This window comes from Protopterus annectens, chromosome 2.part2 (assembly GCF_019279795.1).
Source record: "Protopterus annectens isolate FY-2018-M chromosome 2.part2, PAN1.0, whole genome shotgun sequence".
Taxonomy (NCBI): domain Eukaryota; kingdom Metazoa; phylum Chordata; order Ceratodontiformes; family Protopteridae; genus Protopterus; species Protopterus annectens.
Genome location: NC_056730.1, coordinates 547,779,918 through 547,800,913, shown reverse-complemented (window position 1 = coordinate 547,800,913; position 20,996 = coordinate 547,779,918). Strand labels below are relative to the sequence as shown.

The 20,996-nt window shown below is 39.8% G+C and overlaps 1 protein-coding gene across 3 annotated transcripts in view; it reads right to left on the bottom strand.

The window, feature by feature from the left end:
- Positions 1-20,996, bottom strand: part of MOGS (mannosyl-oligosaccharide glucosidase) — a 764,380-nt gene that overhangs the window by 693,319 nt on the left and 50,065 nt on the right. Inside the window, exon 1 of one of the 3 annotated variants that reach the window (XM_044064012.1) lies at positions 1,689-2,207. The exons of the other annotated variants lie outside the window; for them this stretch is intronic. The gene's annotated coding sequence lies outside the window, so the exon portion shown is untranslated. Of the gene's footprint in view, positions 1-1,688; positions 2,208-20,996 lie in introns of those variants that run through there. 3 annotated transcript variants of the gene reach the window in all.

Here is a 20,996-nt window from a genome sequence, read left to right as displayed (position 1 = left end):
AATTCAAAAAATAAATGTGAGAAAAACAGATATAGTAGACCATGAAACAAGTCAAAAGTAGCATTGATCATGGAAATTGTTACACCTATTGATTACAGTATCTCATGGATAGATTCACAAAGTGATATGTTGTGTCTTTCGGCTTTTCTTGGTTAGGGGTCGCCACAGCGAAACTCCTCCGGTCTGCTAATGATTGGTAGTTGATTTTTACGTGCCGAGTTACCAGCCCTGACGCACAACCTTCGACGAAGGTATGCCATTCACGCAAGTCTCCATGCAGAAGACGCTCTAGCTGAGAATCGAACTGGACAGCGTCTTACTGTGAGGCGACGCTACCGAAGCACCACCACTGCGGGAGATTCACAAAGTGATATAATATCAAGATTTGCAGTCACAAAGGAGAGCAGTGTTGAAGAAAGATACCCAGACAGTTCCAATATTAGCAGGACCAATTGGACTCATAAAAATAGAATTTACATTAGTATTTAAATATGCTACTGATACATGCAACTCTGTATGAATTTCAGAATTAGTTAGTTCTGAGCACATTGCGGGGGCTGTGAAGAGCACTTTTGGCTAACAATTGAAACAATAATAATTTCATGAACTTTACTACACTCTGACTTAGGAATGGGGTCCATTCACATCATGGTATTAGAAACCCAAAAAAACTTGGAGAAATTAAACTGGAGTTAAGAAGGTTTAGACCCAAAAGGTGACTAGCAGTGAACAAACGGAGAGTGATAAGACTTCTACAATTACTGGCTTTACAGCTAGTAAAAATACAGATCCACAAACATTCGCACCAATTATCACCATAATTTAGTACAAACGTAACTCATCATTCCTAACAATAACTGTTATAACTTAATACCTAAGTATTCTCTCTCTCAGACACACCGTACGTATTCAGACTTGCATGTTGCCATCAGATACCCTAGCAAAGCACAATAAACGTGGTGGAGTACAACAACGGTCCATTCCTGCTATCCTGAGAGCCACTTCACATACCTACTTGATTATCACAGTCACACATTCACTTTTCTATGTATTGTCACCAAATTGTCCAACTATTTAAAATCAGTCTAGTTTATTCATGCTTTGTATAAACTTTGATTCGCTTAGATAAAAATGCTAAATTATGCACACAAAATTCTAAGTGTTTACAGACATAAAATAAAACTTACAACCATAATAAGTGTATCCTACTTCTGGCTAGAGAACTGGCTAAAACCTGCAGTGAAGCCAGATGGTAAATCAATGCACAAATAAAGTAACATATAGTATACTGAAAGTTAATATTTTTGGAAGCGTCTGCTCCTCCCTTTCTATCTGCTACATACACTACTGACTATGACTCTTATGGCTGTACTACTATTTGTACACAGCACCTATGCAGGAGGAACACACAAACAAACAGTACAACTGGGAGGCAGTACAAGAAGAACTGTTATCAAGAGTGGCTGGAACTGCATTCACAGTGACACTACTTCCTTAGTTGTGCAACGTGTCGCTACAGAGACGAACACAAGATCAATGCACAATGAACACGATGCAATCACAAAACAAAAATAAGTTAATCACCGTTTCAATTGCATGTCACATTGAGTTTTCTCTGAAGAAACGGACATAACCCCGCATATCAAAAGCAAACAGTTTACAGTAAGTAACTGACATTTACAACTTACTTTTTTGCAGTGTAGTCGATGACTAGCGCAAGACAAGCTCAGGAAATGATCCCACTGTCAAACTAGCTGCGGAACTGATTTCACATAATTCGCTGCTGAGGGGAAACAAAATAAGAGCGGAAAAAGAAACCCACAAATACGTGAAGAGAAAAAAAGCTGTAAATGGCAAAAAGATGACGTGTATCTCACAGCAAATGCTTTAGAATCGTTTTCGCAGAACAAACAAATGAAAGCGAGGGGTGTATTTCTGCTATTGCATTTCATAAATAAAAAGATAAACGTTTATAATTTGCAAATACTTCTCCAGAATGACCAAACGGTTTGAATGCAATTATAGATGCTGTGATGGGCCATGTGACTATATTCTTTTAAGGAGATAATGCCTGTTGTACGATGTAACGTCATTTCTGTATGACAAGCGTATGTAATGACTTAGGTACCTATTTGTTTGCTTTACAGTTTTTGGCCCAAGTTATGCTGTTTTAAGTGCAAATGTAAAGTGAAACGGTGAAGCCAGGAAACGCCCCTTTCCCCACTGTCCTCGAGATAGAAGAAATTCGAGTAAACCTGGAAGGGGGCCAGCCGGACGGTTGACGAAGTTGATGACGGTAAGTAGATTCATAGGTTCAAGTATGTAAACTCAAACGGGCTTGATGCTCTATATGTGGTATATCTCCGGAACTTTTTCAGATGTTACAGAGGAGCAATTTTTGCTATCCTCTTGAGCGTGGTACCACAAAATTTCAAAAATCTTGTGCTAATTGAAGTACTTGTTCCTAAAACATCCTGCAAGTATTTTTGGGATAATGATCATTTATTCTATAACAGTCTTGATTTTAAGCTGCCAAAATAAAAGCCATTTAGGTTTTGCAGCCGATCAATTTTGTTTTGGTAGTTGTGATTAAAAATAAGATGCTATATGTGATTTTATAGAGTTGCAACTAGTACAGTAAAGAAGTATATTAACACTAAGAAGAAGTAACTCCCCCCAACGTAGCCTGTTTGATATGCTTAGAACACTGGGAATAATAACTTGTAAGTATGTACTGCCATAGATTTACAACTAAATTACTTGTTCATTTGCAAGTAATGCCTTCCGTTCCCTTTTCTTGATCTAAGTAGATGGACATACAATACCTTATTTTTTAATTGTTATAGAGGGTGGAAATGTTATATGAGCTTGGGCATACCCAGGGCCGGTGTTAGCATTTTGGGGGCACCAGCAAATGTCAAGTTGGGAGCCCCCTAGGCACTTCCAGTAGAAGTATCACCCTGTATATGCCACACCTCCTAAGAAACCTGTTGGTTTGTGCTGCAAACTTTTAGGAGTAGTACACACAGACAGACTTTAGCTACAAGCTTTTACATTATAACAGGCCTATATAACACACTTTGTTGACCTGTCTAACAAAGGGGCACTTACAGTTCATAGGTGTGTACTAGGCTAATGGCCCTGGAGCCTATATAAGCCTAGCCCAAGAAGATTCCCTGGCATCATGCTGCCCAAAGTTAGTTCCCAGTGCCCCTGTCAAGTAAGGCCACTGAAGTGATCCCCGGGGTGAACTTCCTATTATCCATCCACTCATCAAGATTTCTCTTAAAGAGGGCCAGTGAAGTGCTCTGCTTGACATGAATGGGAAGTTTGTTCCAGAGTATGGGAAGTCTCTGGGTTAGGAACCTGTCCCTCCAGCATGTTCCGTTTATTGTGGTAATGAGATTTAGGGCCCTGGAGCATGTGGTACGGAAGGATTGGGATTTCTTTAGGTATAGCATATCTAGCAGCTCTGGGTCAGACATGGCTTTGTAGGTCAAGCAGAGATCTCCTCTAAGTAGGCGATACAAGACAGAGTATAGCTGGAGTTTTTTTGAGTCTGTCTGTATAGGGCATGTGTCTAAGGCCTAAGATCCTCTTAGTGAGGTATTTTTGTGGCCTTTCCAGTTGTTGTAGGTGTCTAGTGAGGTATATACCAAATGAGGCATTGTATTTTATAATAAGTCTAATGAGGGACGAGTAGAGAGGGATTATGACCTCTTTCTTCCTGGATGAGAAACCTTTTGTAATGAGATGTGCCACATAGAAGGACTTTTGGACTACAGTGGCAGTGTGGTTATCAAAGAAGAGGTTGCTGTCAACCTGTGTCCCCAGGTCTCTTATCACACCTTCGGTGTTTAGTGGGCTACCGCCTATGTGGTAGTTCATGGGCGCCGGATTTTTCCCAAAGGGAATGACAATGCACTTTTTGGCACTGAGTTACTGATATTGAATTGCAACAATGATACATTACAACTACTATATGTACAGGTCTGGACACAAATGAAGTGATGACTAAGCCTGCTGTTTCAACGACCCCCCCCCCCCCCCCGCACACCCTCCAGTCCTCTCCTCTGATCCACCACCCCTTTTGGGCTCCCCATACCATGCATATTACTTTTTTCTTCCTTTTCTCACATTTTGCCTTATTCTCAGCTTTTTCAAGAAGCCATAACTTTCTATATGCTCTGGTGCATTTTAAAGGTTTTTTTTTTTCTTTTTATACAACCTTTTCATCCAACAATGGCTTGAATAACAATTATTATTAAGGAAAGAAATTCACTGTTGCCGTGCAGCTTTAGTTTTCTTTGCATTCTTTCAGCACTCCTTTCCTGACCAAGACAGCACAGTAATAACCATTTAGGAAATAACTCAAGCTGGTACCTCCAAAGCCATAGGGGTTATATATGTGCCCTGGGATGCATTTTAGAGCATTTTCTCAGCATTTTACTCCAATGGTGGACTAAACAAAAATCATGAAAAAGAAAAGAATTTCAGTCTTATTTTTTTTCTTTCAAGAAAGACATAAGTTGTGCTCAAGGCTTAATGTTCAAAGCTGACAAAATAGTAGCTCACAATAAACTAACAAGTCAGGTGTAGAAATACATAGGTCTTATCTGGGATACTGCCTCCTTCCCTAACCCCCCACAAAAGACAGTCACTGCCTATACATCCCTCTGGTGTTAGACTAGGATGAAAGCAGAGGTTTAAATTGCATTAGCCATATATTTCAAGTGACTGCTGATATATGTATACATAGCATGCTTTCTCAACCCTAACCCTCAAAGTCAGCCCCATGTGTATGTGCCTGATGTGTGACTGTGAGAATGATTTCAGTAACATATTCTTATTTGTTTCTCTAGACAGAACACCAGCCCTACACAAGCAATAGTAACCTTCGTTTTACACCTCTGAGGTCTGTGAGAAAAGTAAATAAACAATGACCACACTGTTCTCGTCTCAAACATAAGCTGTAATGACTTCATGTGCACACCTCTAAGTTTGTCTGTGCTGAAAATTAAAGTTGTAATAACCACACAATCCCCAGATCTCCAGCTGTACACACACATTTGAGTAGGGCTGTTTTTAGAATGGGTGTGGTTGAAACCAGAGGCTATCATTAGCTTTATCCTAAAAGGGTCATATCTCAGCATTGTTCAGGTTAAACAGCTCAGTCAAAAAATTGATACTTTCTTTGTCCTCATTTTTCTTCAATCAGCAATAGCTTTTGTGGGGTCCCCACAGAGTCAATGATGATTAAGGGAGCCCCCAGTATCCTTTCATGCAGTCTGTTGAGTGGGCCTACCAGACTCCAAGAAGATCTAAGTATCTGAATTATCTGTAATATATCTTAAGTAATTATATTTCATAAGTACACTTTTTACTGATACCCAGAAGAATAATATCTGTGTCATGGCATTATTGGGTGCATGCACATATAAAAATCAGTGATATTTTTTGCACACACACAAGCATAAACCATAGCAGTCCTAGTTTTGTAGTTATTTCAGCAAATAGCAATACATTGTGCAACACTGGTACTGCCTCACCAGGTCAATGACTGCTGTGCAGCAGTTGTCAAACAGCAGCAGGAATAAGTCACTTTTATTTATCTCATTGAGCAGTAATGCATACCTATCACTGTCCCTGATTTCACAGACCTTCCCTGATTTTGTTCATACATTTGCTTTCTCCTTCATAAAAAGTTTGATTTGCTGGTAAATCGTTCAGGATTAGAACTTTCTTCTTCATAAAAAGTTTGATTTGCTGGTAAATCGTTCAGGATTAGAACTTTCTTCTTCATAAAAAGTTTGATTTGCTGGTAAATCGTTCAGGATTACAATCAATCAATCAGTCCAGACATCTGAGTTTTATACTTATGGTCCAAAAGGACGTGTTGATGCAAAATGTGCTATTCTACTAACTTTTTAAGTGCATTAGAGTAATATTTAAAATGTAGTCACGATTCTGCGCCTTTATTCTATTATTTTTTGGATTGCACTGAATTCTTAAGCAAAGGAATTGAGAGTTATACTGTCTGGTGTTATGCTTGTATTTATAAAGCTCCCTGAAACAGAAAACCATCCCTGATTATCAGAAGTATCAGCTCTTCTTAAAATCCAAAATTTGCACCAAGATAAGTCATCTCTCATCTGATCTCTCTAGTGCTTACCTTGCTCATGTTCATTATCAACTTTATCCTAACAGGGTCATATCACAGCCCTGTTCAGGGTAAAGAGCATAATTAGTAAATTAATAATTTTTTTCTTACTCATTTTTCACCAACCTGCAGCAACTTTGTGAGGCCCCAAACACAGTCAATGATGATTAATGGGGGCCCCCTGCAGCCATGGGTATAACAAGTGGAGAAAATGTCCAAGAGCAGGATTTAACTAAGCCCACTGGCATTATATCAGTGGTAAAATATTTAAAAGAATTCTGATGCCTGTTATTTGACAAAACACTGTTACTACAACCAGAAATATCTTTGGATTTTAAAGGAGGTATAAGTAAGAGTTATCCGTGTGGTTTGTTAAGGATGCAAGAATGCTATACTAGCTTTTGTTGGTTTGACAGACATGTAACAAAATATCAGGATAAGATAACTTGCTGTGGTTGGGGGCCCCCAGCGACCGCAGGGTTCGGTGGTGCCTAAAGCCGACTACGGGCATACCAAGCCTACAACCTCAAATTAGCTTTGCCAATGTAGCTTAACATTATTTAGTAAAATGGCACATTTGAAACCCCAAGCCACAGCATATTCCAACACTATATAGGTTTGTAGTAAGTACTAGGCTAGCTGCCAGCCCTCGAGGGCCATTTTAAGCCTAGACATTTTCCATTTTTGTTCTCAGGTTAACCTATCCCATTTTGTTAGAGACTGACATTACTCATTCCATGGTCGATAATTATAGATTACCACTAATGAGACTTGCTGGGATCATACCATAGATAATTTGAGGGGACATATGCATGGGACAAAACATTTAAAACCCACCTCTGTCCATCGGTAGTATGGGGGCAGTCCTGAGGAAAGTTTTCTGTTTCCCATCCAAAGATCCAAGTTGCGCTTGAATATAGACAAGAGTGCACTTTGTTTTATGTGGATGGGGAGTCTGTTCCAGAGCAGCCATAGGCTCTGTAGGTTTCCAACCAGTAGGAGATTGTACTTACTTGTATAATTTTCTTTGTTACGCAACAGTTATCTTTTCACTTCATTTCCATTTTGTTTTATTTAGTGTTGTAAACATTTAAAATGACAGCATTTGGCAGCCTGAGCTGCATCACACTTTGTTGCTATATACTCTACATAATAGCTAAATCTTCGGAAACCTCAAAGTCATTTGTGGAATTGCATACTAGGAAATGGGGGTGTGGTGAGCTCCTTAGGATGGAGGCATATTAGGCAGAAGAGGGAGTACTTAAGTTCTGAAAGCCTTGCGTAAACCAGGTAGCTCAGTTTTAATAGGTAGGTACTAGGCTATCGGCCCAAGGGCCTACATAAGCCTAGCCAGCAAAATACCATAGCTTACGCCATCCAAGAAATTTATTTTCCTGTGCCACTGTCCAGCAGAGACACAGAAGTGATCCCCGGGGTGTATTTCCTATTTCCCATCCACTCATCAAGATTTTTCTTGGAGTGCTAATGAAAAACTTTGCTTGACATAGATGGGTAGCTTGTTCCAGAGTATAGGAAGTCTGTGGGACAGGAATCTATCCCTCCAGCGTGTCCTGTTTATTGTGGTGACAAGGTTTAGGTCCCTAGAGCGTGCAGCTTGGAGGGATTGGGATTTCTTTAGGTGTAGCATGTCCAACAGCTCTGGGTTTGACATAGCTTTATATGTTAGGCAGAGATCACCTCGGAGTAGGCGATATGCTGTGGAGTAAAGCTGGAGTTTTTTGAGACGGTCAGTGTAGGGCATTTGTTTGAGGTCAGTAATCCTCTTTGTGAGGTACTTCTGTGGCCTTTCCAGCTGCTGCAGATGTCTTGAGGTACATTCCAAAAGGGCGTTGTACTCTATAATGGGTCTAATGAGTGACGAGTAGAGAGGAACAATGATCTCTTTTTTTTTTCCTGGATGAGAACACTTTTATGATGAGGTGTGCCACGTAGAAGGACTTCCTGACTACTGTGGCGATGTGACTATCAAAGGAGAGACTACTGTTCACCTGGGTCCCAAGGTCTTTTATCACGCATTTGGTGTTAAGTAGATTTCTGCCTATGTGGTAGTTCATGGGTACAGAGTTTTTACCAAAGGGGATGACACTGCACTTTTTGGCATTGAGCTTGAGGCCATGGCTCTGACACCAGGCTCTGTCTCAGTGAGGCCCTTCTGTAGGATGTCCACATCATTTGGGAACTTGACTATTAACTATTGACTTTTTTAACCAGAATTAGAACTCCATTTGTTGTTCTTGTGCCTGGGCAGTTTACTTTGAAGGAAGTAAAGTTGTTGATAGTGTATCGTTGGAAGAACAAATCATTCTGTAACCAGGGTTTAGGTTAATGCCTATCTTGCTTGGGCCACAAAGCAGGTAATTTTCTTATAAATCCAAAGTCTGTGACTCGTTATCAAGATGCTTAGTTTGTTTTATTTGCTTATTTTACATTTGGTTACTGGGAAAATCCAACTAGATAAGGAAATTTTCAATGGAGACCTGTGGAGAAAAGCTCCAAAACAAAGAAACATAAAATATATTTTGACATATTCAACAACAGAAATGAAAATCCGATTTACATTAGTCCAAGAAAAGCCATTTCTGTAATTTTTTACATAGGAAGATATAAACATACCCAACTACATACATACATTTTTTATATAGAAAGTTTAACAAACATAGCCAATAAAATATTTTTCATCAGAGGCACAGCTCTATTATTTATTTATTTATTGCATTTGTTTACCGGGAAGGTCCACTGGGCCTAGGTGAGCCCATTTTCAGTGCAGGCCCAGGGAGAAAAGCTCCACATACAAATTACAGGTGATGCACATACAATAGAAAGATACAGAAATGCAAGTACAGTAAACATTCATGGGCATGGGTTTAAAATAAATATAGTATAAAAGTATATATCATATCAGAGTAATAGGTATTAAGCACAGTAGCTTGGATATGAATGGAATGGTTCATAGTAGAGATAATACAGAGGATAGGTGCAGTAGTGGTAGCAATGTAGAGGGATAGAGAGAAAAAGGAGGTGTATGAGGACAGGGTATGGTAAATAAGGCAAAAAGGTAGGGTAGATGGAAAGAGGTGAGGTAGAGTGGGAGTACCAGTGTTTAGAGAGTTATTTATTGGCATGGGCACAGCTAGCCAGAGGAGAGAGGTTGTCCAATAGATTTTTTGAAGAGTGCAGGGTAACTGATGGAGATGATTGTTGATGGGAAGGTATTGCAAAGTTTGGAAACAGTAAAGGAATAGAGCACTTGACCGGCTGGGAGTTGGGGTTTGTCCACTTTGAGCAGTGTTTTATTTTCTGATCTAAGAGGCTTCTTTGGGTGGTACAAAGACAGCAGGGAGGAAAGAGAGGGGCATGTTGTGGGTTTGTATATAATTTTGTGTGTAGTAGTTAAGTGTAGGTAGTTGAGTGGTAATTGTAACCAGCTTAGTTGCTGTAAAGAGGAATAGTGGTGTGCTGAGAATCTTGCATTTGTTGCGAATCTGGCGACCTTATTGTAACATGATTCAAGCTTGGTTTTAAGAGAGGACTGGATATTTGTGAGGATAGGGGTACCATACAGCAGGGATGGAAGCCTCAGAGCCTTTTTTGCAGTGGGGTTAAGGTAAAAGCTGTGGCTGTGTCTGTAAAGGATATGTGGAGATCAAATGTTAGGTTTTCATCAATAATGACCCCTAACAGTTTGGTGCAAGAGACAACTTCAATGGCAGTATTGTTCTGGGAGTGGACACAGAATTCAGTCCTATTAATGGGGGGTAGTTTTTTTTGGAGTGAATAGAATGAGTTTAGTCATGTTGGGTTTGAGAGCAAGGTGATTATTTGACATCTAGTTTTCAGCGGAGGTAAAGGCATGTTGGGTTAGCAATTGCAACTCAGAAGGTGATTTGGCAGTGCAGATGATTGTAGAATCATCTGCATATTGGATCACGGTGCCATGAGTAAGGGAGTTATGGAAGTTATTGATAAATATATTGAATAGAATGGGGCCCAATATGGATCCGTGGGGTACACCTGTGGTGATTTTGAGGAAGGGAGAATAGGATTGCTGCCATTTTTTTGACTGATACCTACCAGACAGATAGTTTGAGAACCAGTTTAGGGTTGGGGGTGTGACACCTAGAGTGTTGAATTTGGAGAGTAGAAGAAAGAGGGATATAGTATCAAAGGCTTTTGAAAGGTTGAGGAAGAGTGTGGAGACGATGAGACTGGCATCGCATGCTCGATTTACGGTTTCCATAAAGGAGATGAGAGGTGTGTTGGTACTATGGCCTGGCCTAAAGCCATGTTGAATAGGGGTGAGAAAGTGGTTAAGAAGTTGAGTATGGACACATTTTTCTAATATTTTGGAAAAGGGGGAAAGGATAGCGATAGGTCAGAAACTGGAGATGTCAGAATTTTTGCCCCCTTTGTGGAGAGAAAGAATGTATGCTTTCTTCCAGATATTTGGTATGTGGGATTCCTGGACAGATCTATTGAGGAGTATACTGATGGGGTAAGTGATGGAGCTTGCAGATAATTTTAGGAATTCAGTAGCTAAGTTATCAGGAGCGTTGGTGCAAGGTTTAAGTTTTTAGAAGGAGTTTCTTTATAGTGCATATACTGTAGGAATAGGAGAGAAAGAAAAATTACGTCTAGAATGTGTTGACGGTTGGTCAGGTGGGTTGGGGTTAGAAGGTGGTGGTCAACTTGGCAATAGTTTTGATGAAATATGAATTAAAAAGAGAGACTATATCGGAGGGTGTTTTATCAGGGTATGGGCATGGATTGTTGTTAGAGCCTGGGTAAATTAGGGAATTGATTGCTCCCCAGAATTTCTGTGGATTTAGTTTATGCGAATCCTGTAGTCTATGGAAGTATTCTTTTTTTGTTTTTAGTGACTTGTTGTTTGGCCTGATTACGTAGTTGTTTATAGTTTATAATTGCATGAAGAGAACATGTTTGCAATTGAAAAAGACTGTACAATTGGACAAATTATTCAAATATAATACAGAGAGCCTCTCTTATTAATAGGCCTAGGAGAGTAGCACAGTTAGAGTTGGAGATAAGGGTGGGGAAGGGTGGCAGTGAGGGGAGGAAAGGAAGAATTGGGTTAATGATTCAAAGGGAAGATGGTAGGTTTGAGGCAGAATAAAAAAGCAAACAGCAGGAAATGAATGCCAAAAGTTAACCATGTACATTAGATATACTCATAAAACATACCCCTTCCAGATCCGCTCTATATTAATAAGTCAGGTTATACAGTGTAGGAGTATTTACATGTAGCAGTCCTGTCTTTTACGTGTCAAGGAAATGGTTGTGGGAAAACTCCACATTTAGTTCCTTACAACACTGTCATTTTAGGTTTAAAATCAGAACCAGTTTAAAACTCCTGCAGTTTGATTTGCTGTCGTCAGTGCCCCTAGAAGCCAGATTGTTCCTAATTACAATAAAGGAAGAAAATGAAAGTTAAACAGAATGGGTTAGATGAGGTATCCTTTAGGTACACTTGGTAAAAGGTGTCTATTCATATTGTGTTTTTTGTGTAGCCAGTTAACAATCCACAGTTTTTAGGACGGGTAAGAGTTAAAGTTAGACTTACCGTATCATAAACTTCAAGTTGTGCTCATCATACAGGATCTGTCTGGAAGAAAACTATGGCCAGGATTCATAGGCAAGTTGCACAGTATGCAGCATGCAGTATGGTAATCTGCCATGTTAGTAGCGATTCATAGACCTAGCAGAAGGTATGCAAATGACTTGTGTAGCAACATGCAAATCTGGCTAGGAAAATGAGTTCATAGTGATATTTACATGTGCTCAAGGAGGATGGAATTGCTATGTATAGTCATATCTGGGGAGTTGCACTCCAGTGCTTGACTATAAAATGATAAAGCATCCCAAAATTATAGGAACTGCAGATAGTGAGAATGTTAGTGTTAGCAGCATCAGTTACGGGTACGCATACATTAGCATTGCTTCTTCCTGTTGGTATGTTAGTTGGTATCCAGTTTCAGAGGAAATGGTACATCCAGCAAGTGACAACATTACTGTTTACAAGATTACTGACCTTATCTGAGTAGATCAGGATATTGTATAGGCTTTGGTTGAGTATAACTTGTGGAGAATCTGTAAGAATGTGTGGACTTATACCTGTGGAGACCAGGGTAATGTATAGATCTTTTTTAGCCATAGTTATCTTTCCGAGACAACAGGGGGCATGGTGGGTGATTTCTCAGACATGTCTCTAGAATACTCTGGTTTTTCAACATAATGCTTCTCTGTGTGGATGAGGTTGTATTGTTTCCTAACATACCATGTGAGAGAGTAACTACCATATGTTCCTTTTATGACATTGCCAGTTTCTTGAGGTAGTGGGTGACATTGATTGCAAACATTTTATTTATTTTATTTTATATTTGTTAACTGGGGTTGTCTGACTGAGCTGAAAAGGCCCTTTTTCAGCAGAGGCCCGGGGAGAAAAGCTCCACAAAGAAAAATTACAGACACATTTAGTTATTTAGACATGATCAGTATGCACACAAATTACAAGATACATGTTTTTACAGTGGAATGCAGCATATAAACAGTTACAGTGGAGAGAACAAACAAAAAAAATATTAATTTAAAAAATAAAGGTAATTAATAGATTTGTGTTGTACAGCTGACATTTGGAACATAGGTAGAATACATACATAGTACATAGGTACAGTACATACATTGTAGACTAGCCAGTGTTTGTGAGTAAGATTGAAAACTATTATCAAGTGCTCTAGATTTAGTATGTATATGTTATCCGCTTTCACTAGCCTGGGGAGCAATCATGGCACTGCCAACTTTGCTTGAGATGTTGCCTGATGAGGTCTTTAAAGGAGGCTTTGGATGATGTGTTTTGAATGCTAGTAGGGACAGAGTTCCATTTTTTAGCCACTGAACTACTATATAGAACATGGATGTAAACACTTTTGATTTATAGTCACAAAAATCCATAAACAGGAACTTATACTATTACATGAATTACCAGGTAGCATGTGATATACATAGAGTCATAACTAATCTGAGTGTATAGTACCCAGTCAGTTAAGCAGGATGTGCACATATGGCAATTATGTGAATTATATCTCAACTTCCTGCATGGTGACACCCCATGGAGCCTTCTAGTTTGTAAATGTGTTTATTATGGCTTAAATTAATGCATACATACTATGTCCATATTTTTTATTTATTTAATATCTTTTGAACAGGAAAGTCCGACTATGACAGAGCCTATTTTCAGCTGAGGCCTGGGGAGAAATGCTCCAGATGCACGTCTTTGGAATGTGGGAGAAACTGGAGTACCCGGAGGAAACCCACCCAAATACAGGGAGGCATGCAGATTCTGCACAGAAGGCACCCCAGCCGAGAACTGAACTGGAGAACCTCTTGCTGTGAGGTGACATTAACCGCTGCACCACTGCGCCACATATGTGTGAAGCCCCCCCCCATATGTTTATACTGTGTTGAAAGTAATGCTGCATGTCTGTTAGAGCATTGGGTGATTATGTTCTTATGGAACCCATAGAGTGTGGATAAACTACTGTACACCTTGCTTGCACAAACCCACACTATTGTTTCTGCAGCCTTGTTATGGCTGGGAGGGTACTCTAATGTGACACTGCCACAGCCTGCAAGATGCCCCTAGCATGATGACTCCTGCATAGCATACTGTTGAATGAGCAGGTGGACAACTCCGTACCACTGGTTCAGTGGAACTGCAAACATGGCCAACATGGAAGGGACATCAACACTACTGTCTGACAGTGATGTGAAGAGTAGCAAGTGGCAGTTGCACAATACGCCTGCCAACAATAACAGGCACAGTACACATCAGTGCAGGTGAAGTGGTGATAGCTAATCAAGAGTTTTGGGACCCCTTACAAGCAAACAATGACAAAGCAATGTCACAAACAAGCATGATGTTTGCAATGTTAATATCGGGCTATGCTGATTATTGCAGGGTTGGACCACAGTTCCTCAAACATTGCTGTGTACATCACACAGGAGGGAGGGTGGAAGGGGGATTACAGTGGTCATTCCATCAAACATTGCTATGTACACCACACAGGAGGGAGGGTGGAAGGGGGATTACAGTGGTCATTCCATCAAACATTGCTATGTACACCACACAGGAGGGAGGGTGGAAGGGAGATTATAGTCATCATCATAGTGTGCACGTGGCTATGGATACGTTTAGTCATCTACAAACACTGAGTAGGGAACTGCATGTCACATAAGGGGAGTATTTGAGAATCTGTATGTGATAGGTAGTCTGTGTCAGTGATTGTATCTTGTGTTGTGGGAGGGGTGCCCACTACAAGACTGTGACCTGGTGCCAGACCATTGGCCTGGTACAGCAAGACTGTGACCTCTCAAGACAGGGTTGGTTAGTGACTGCCAGACCATGATGTGGATGGAGTTTGTCTGTGAGGTGTCCCGCACATTGAAGCTGGTTGCCATCTCTGTCAACAGACTGTCTCACACAGACATCACATTCTTCAGGCAGTGTATCTTGCAATGCTTCCTGTGCATGTTGGCCACTCAATGTTCGTACCTAATCTGGGTATTGACAGTTTGCACAGATTCCTGAACCTGACTTACATTCCCTCCAGCGGTCTGTTGGAGACCTCACACTATTGGTACAGCAGTTTTCTCAGAGATTCGACAGTATTCCCTCATATGGAATCCCCTTCCAGCTGGGAATGGAATGTGTGGGAACAGAAGCATCAATTTTGGGACGGTTTTTACCTGCTTCACAACTCCCAGTTGGCAACACTCTGGTTTTGAATCACGGGGATCATATTTTGCCTTTTTCCATACGGACTAGCATACACAAAGATTCCCTCCCTAAAAGACGAACTTCAACAGGAAATAAGATTTTTTCGAGTCTCCACCCTCGCACAATGAAACCGTTGAACAGAAACTCACTGAAGATGGTTACAATTTACTAAAAGCGAAGAAACCAACTGGAAAATGCCCTTCTTTTGGGATGTGTCAGAGCACAGGGTTCCTAAAGGTCAAAGAATTTTGCGCCGCCCCATGGGGTTGGTGGAAGATTCTCTGATGCATCGTGACCTCTTGAAACTCTCTGACCGGCATGGATGTGAGTACATGCAGTTACTTATTAAGCATAACAAGAAGTTAATAGATGAACTTACAGGAGAAATAAATAGTTTGGACAAAATCATTACTCACGACTTAACGTTTGAACAGTATAGATTTGATTATGCACTCATCTTTAGGAGTATCGGAAAACAACTAACTGTTGTCAAAAATAGGAAAATAAAGAACTTGAAAGGTACAAAAATGCATATTTGGATAATGCAGCTCACCCCCTCCCCCCAGTTCACAGACTTGGGAAATCGGTTTAGTTCTACTGCTGGAGCTACCTACAGTTATAATATTTCTTCTAACTCATGTCCACACAGAGTTGGGCAGGAGACTGACTCCAAATCCAGACATAACCATACTTCCTATGAAAATGAGCCTTTAAACTCCCCATTGCCTCATTGTCTGGAGAGAATCATGGCGAGGCAGAATCACTTTCCGTGGAACCAACAGGTGCAACAGACACCATCCATGAAGAAATTATAATATTAGGATGCATAATCTGCTGGTAGGTGATTTTTATACCAATGTTTCCTTAAATTAACTGAATACTGCATACAAAAATTCAAGGATACCCTCAAGGATTTATTTATTGACCAGCAGATTGATATACAGGAATATAATTTCTTAAATGCACAGTCACCCATTATACCTGTGATTTTTGGGGTTCCAGAAAGTCACAAATGCATCCAAAATCCCCCCATGTGACCCACTGTTGACAGCCAGAGGGTTGATTACACACCCTTGCGCAAAATGAAAGTATTTATTCACACAAGAAGATCACATTTGTAGAGACTCATAGGATTTCCTTAGTAAAATTAACTCTCTGGAGTATAATGACAACTTCATTTTTGTAACAATGGATGTTAAGGATCTTTATAATGCTATACTCCATGATGTCAGTTTACAATGGTTTACAGAATACTTGCATGATAAGGGCATTCCACAGACAATATTAACACTTTTGAAACATTATTAGTGAAAAATCCTGACTGTGACCCAGGTTCTGTTAATGGCTTGGGTGACAGACGGAATTTCAGGGAACGATATGCTGCACTTTTACATTGCACTCCTGCCACTGAGGCATACTGTTAGATGCACGAGGGAGTGGGGAAAGTGGGTAGGTCATGTAAAAAAAGAGAAATCCTCCTGGAAGAATGCAAAGACGTCTGAGCCCCAGGATGTCTAAGGTCATGACCAACGCCAGTGGTACGAGAATAATATGGGGAGGGGGTAAAGGAGATAGCTGGTAGACCTTGTGTGACACGGCCCTAGAGGTGCTGGTCTGGTAACCGTGAAGGACAAGGAGCAATAAAGTGGTGTAAATACATTAATGACTTTTAGAAGGGAAGTGTGAAAGTGCCATAAATTAAATGCTTGGTCATATTAAAAGAATAGAAATGTATACTACAGAATTCACAGCTTATGAAGAGTTGAACAGCAAAGTCTACCCTTAAGTCTCCTGCATATAAAGATTGTTATCCTTTAGAAAAGTATGCTTCTTTCTTAACTTGCAGTTCTTGGTGTGTTGTAGTTTGTAAATGTTTGGCTAGATTAACATTATTGCTGTGATTCTGAAAAATATATATTTAGTCAAAAGGGTTAGTTTTGTCAAGGAATTAGTATAACGAATCATGGTTTATAAAACTGCCAACAGAGAGTGTATGAAACATGCAATCTGTGTTTGGCAACATCCAGTGTTTGTATATGTGACTTATAAAATGGATTCAGCACTGCTGATTTCTTGCTCCGAGTTGCACCCCAAGATTATATATGTGTCCTGAAACACTGTGTAGACCAAGTCTACCGTAGCTTAGTATGGCATTGCTGTGGCAGATCTGTGCAGCTACACCTAATATTTTAATGTTTATTGTGTTTTTTATTTATAATAAAAAGCCTACCTGGCGATCTGATGAGCAGATCAGTGAGTGCTTCCTCCCATCTAAAGACAATCCCATGTCATGTTGCTGAGCAATAAGCAGGTTTGCTAAGATGTCTTGGAATGTAGTGTTGTATGCCACGCTTAAGTAGCAGTTTATGACTGTTTTTCCATGGCCTCTTTTCTGAATAGCTGCAATTTTCTTAGCTGATACAACTTAGACTTATTGAATCCTGGTCAGTAGTGCATCCAGAATTAGTACTAGTTAAGCTCATTCATTCTGGTCTTATTACCCTCCCCCCATCCTATTACCCTCTTAATCCATTTCATAGTCATAGGCGAGATTGAGCCTGTGCTTGCACTCAATGGAGATGAGGCTGAGAAACTAATCCTGAGTTTGGTACAGACCTACATACAATTTGGAATATTTCCATTTCACTAACTGTGTATGTTTGAGCTGTGAAAGGAAGTAGCAGCACCTGCCAAACACCCACACAGATATGAGGACAATCAGACTCTAATCTACAAAGAAGGCACTCCAGTTGAGAACCTGACCATAGAACCATGCATTGTGAGATGTTGACTGCTATACCACCTATGCAGCCTGTTAGTTGAAAGCTGATAATAAATAAATGTTAAAGCAAGAAACATCTTTATTAAATGTAGGATAAGGCATGTTACATTTATATAAATGACAATAAACCATAGCGACACAATCTTAGTTGCAAACATTATGCATTCCAAACTGTATGACACAGCTGTAGCTGCAAACATTATACATCATCTTTAACATATCCAGTCATTGTTAGTCAGCTATTACATAGCTCATTCAAATCCTGCCTTCTTTTAAACCTCATTCTGCTTTTGCATGTACTGATCCCACAGTTCCCATTTTTCATATGTGATCTGCTCCTACCCTTTTCTAAAGATCCCAATTCCAGTTGTTTTAACTCTACTATCTTCACTACTTCTAGTAAATCTGGTTTAGACTTTGTTTTCCATTTTCTATTAATTGCTTTTTTGGCAGCCATCATAATTAGACTCAGCAAGGCCTTATTATTTCTAGGCAAATCCAAGTTTGTATCATAACTCAAAAATGATTTCCCCTAGTCATTCCAACTTGCTCACCCAGTATCTCTGACAGATCAGTCTGCAGAGAGTCTTTAAAGTCTACCAACTCATTACACTCCTAGAAAATATGTTCCCAGTTACCCCTTTCTGCCCAAACACTCCTCCAGCATTTGCTGTGTACCCGAGGAAAAACTCTTCAGTATTTTTATACCCCAAGCAGACTTCAATGTAAGTACTTCCAGACAAAGATCCAAAATATTCTAGATTTTGTTGCATGTTTGGGAGACATGCATGTATCTCCTCCCCCCCCCATTGTTTCTTTGTGAATTGCTGATCTAATCTCTCTTCCCAGTCCTTCCTAACCTCCTCTGATTTATTCTTATATAACATATTGCATGATAACTATAATTTACTAATTATTCCTTTCTTAACGGCAATTCCTGTTCTAGATTCTACTACAAACTCTACCAGTGCTGGTCTTTTGTTTAGGACTCCCCTCTTTCTCTTTGCCTGTACTGTGATATCAGTTCTTGATATGGAAGGCAATTTTTAGCCTGCAGTCCAAATAAGTTCTTGGCATCTTCCCATTCTATTACCTTTTCCTCTCTAGTCATTTGCTCCCAATACCTTGGTTCCTTTGCCAGTTTTCTCCAGTACATTCCCACCCCCTCTTGGCTGTTGTCTGTATCCCTTATTGCAGTAATCCCTATCGGCAGAATCTCCTTTCTCCACTCCCATGTTTGCTTGGTTCTTAGAATACCTTCTGCTACTTTATGAATATAATATTTTGTATGATCATTGGTCTCCTTAAAGGTCTTCATCCAAAATCCCAGTCTCTCCCTGTTACTTGGGCCTCCCCGTTTCATCATCATCGCTTTCCACTTTGAATTACAGTTTTCTGCTTGTGTTATGTATAGGAACCTTACCTGTGTTGTTCTGAAATACCCGTTCAACTTGGTAATCCCAGTCCGCCCTGTTCTATTGGAAGAATAAGATTATCCCACTTGACTCTTGCTGTCTTCTCCTCCTCCCAGTTAAATCCCTTCAGCTCTTTATTAATTGCTGTCCACAACTTCTCCTCTGTTTGATAAAATATATGCTTGACTAGTGTACAAGACTAAAGGGACTAAAAGCATTTTAACTGCTTGTATACTACTATCTGTAGCCATGTAACAGAGCTTCCATTTTCTCAGTTTTTGTATTATCTTTTGTTTAGCCTCTTGCCACACAGGTATCATTTTTAATCCATCCCCCTAAATACCTCATTTTATCATTTTCCCATAAATATGGGTATTGCTGAACCAGTTTGCATTTGTCAGGTATAAAATGATGTAATCTGCAAATAGCCAGCTTTTCTTGACTACCATACCAATTGTATCCTTGAATTTGTGAGTCCCTTATTTTCTTTGCCAGTGCTTCTAAATATAATGCAAATAACAAAGGGGAGAGAGGACACCCCTACCTGGCTCCTCTGCTCAAGCAGAGATCATCACAGAGGACCCTACCCACTTTAATTTTCAACTCCGATCCTTCATCAGCTTACTCTGTCATATGCTTTCTCTGCATCAAGACACATCAGCAACAGTGGTATTTTCTTACATTCTGCTTCACTCTGGATCATTACTGTTCTGTTTGTTGTGAAATGTTTGCCTCACCTCCATAAAACCACACTGATCCATATCTATCAATTTTGGCATCACTTTTGCCATTCTTTTATCCATTATAGACATAAGCTCTTTATATTCATGACTTAGTACTGAAATGGGCTTGTATGAAGCTGGATGGGATGGATCTTTACCCTCTTTAGGTATTACAGCTACTACCATTTTCTTCCAGGATGTTGGTACTTTTCTTCCTCTTGAAATAGTGTTAAACAAAACCTTCCAGATCTTCATCAGTTTTTTTCCCTCCTAGCTTCCAGACTTCCACAGGAATACCATCTAACCCTAAGGACTTTCCTATAGATTGGTTATACATCACCATTTTTATCTCCTCTCTTCCTATCCTGTTAGTAACTGAGTCTCCTCCAAATAAATGTGTTTTTTGAGACACTGTGACATTTAGGAGTTGAGAAGAATGTTCATTCCCTTGACAGTTTTAAACCCAGTTAAAGTGATTTATATTTCAAAGAAGCAGCACTGGCCCAATAATTTAATTTATGTTATCAAAACAAGAATCTAATACTAAGAAAATCCTGCTTGTAACCTGTAGAAATGTCTCATGGCATACAGATTCAGGCTAGTGACATGATTTAGTTAACCACATTACGCCCCAGTAATTAATGTCATCATGAAAAACTCTGTATTTTAATTTGATACTGGTGGTGTATTCAGTTTAGTGTTTTCAGAGATAAAGATATTTTGCAGTTTCATCTTTTTTTTGTAAAATATAGATGAAAAGAATTCTTTATTTATCACAGTCGAGTGTCTCACAGTCATTGAGGTATCTCTGTCTGCTGCAGTGTACTGGGGTGGGGGCTTTGAAGTGTCTGTTAGAGTGGTGACTTTTTGACTTTCCTATGGAATCTCCTACTATGGATATGTAGGAAGAGACTAGAGATTCAGTAACATTCTCCTGAAGGACCCCAAGTTGGGAAAGTCTTAGAAATGAGATAAACATGGTGATGGTCTACTGACCTTGTGCCTTCTGCACAAAGAATGCTGCAGAAGGTCTTTCGGGGAGGCTTCATGTGGTTGTCTGTCTTTTTTGTGGAGGTGCAGAAGGTGGTGACAAACATGTCCTCAC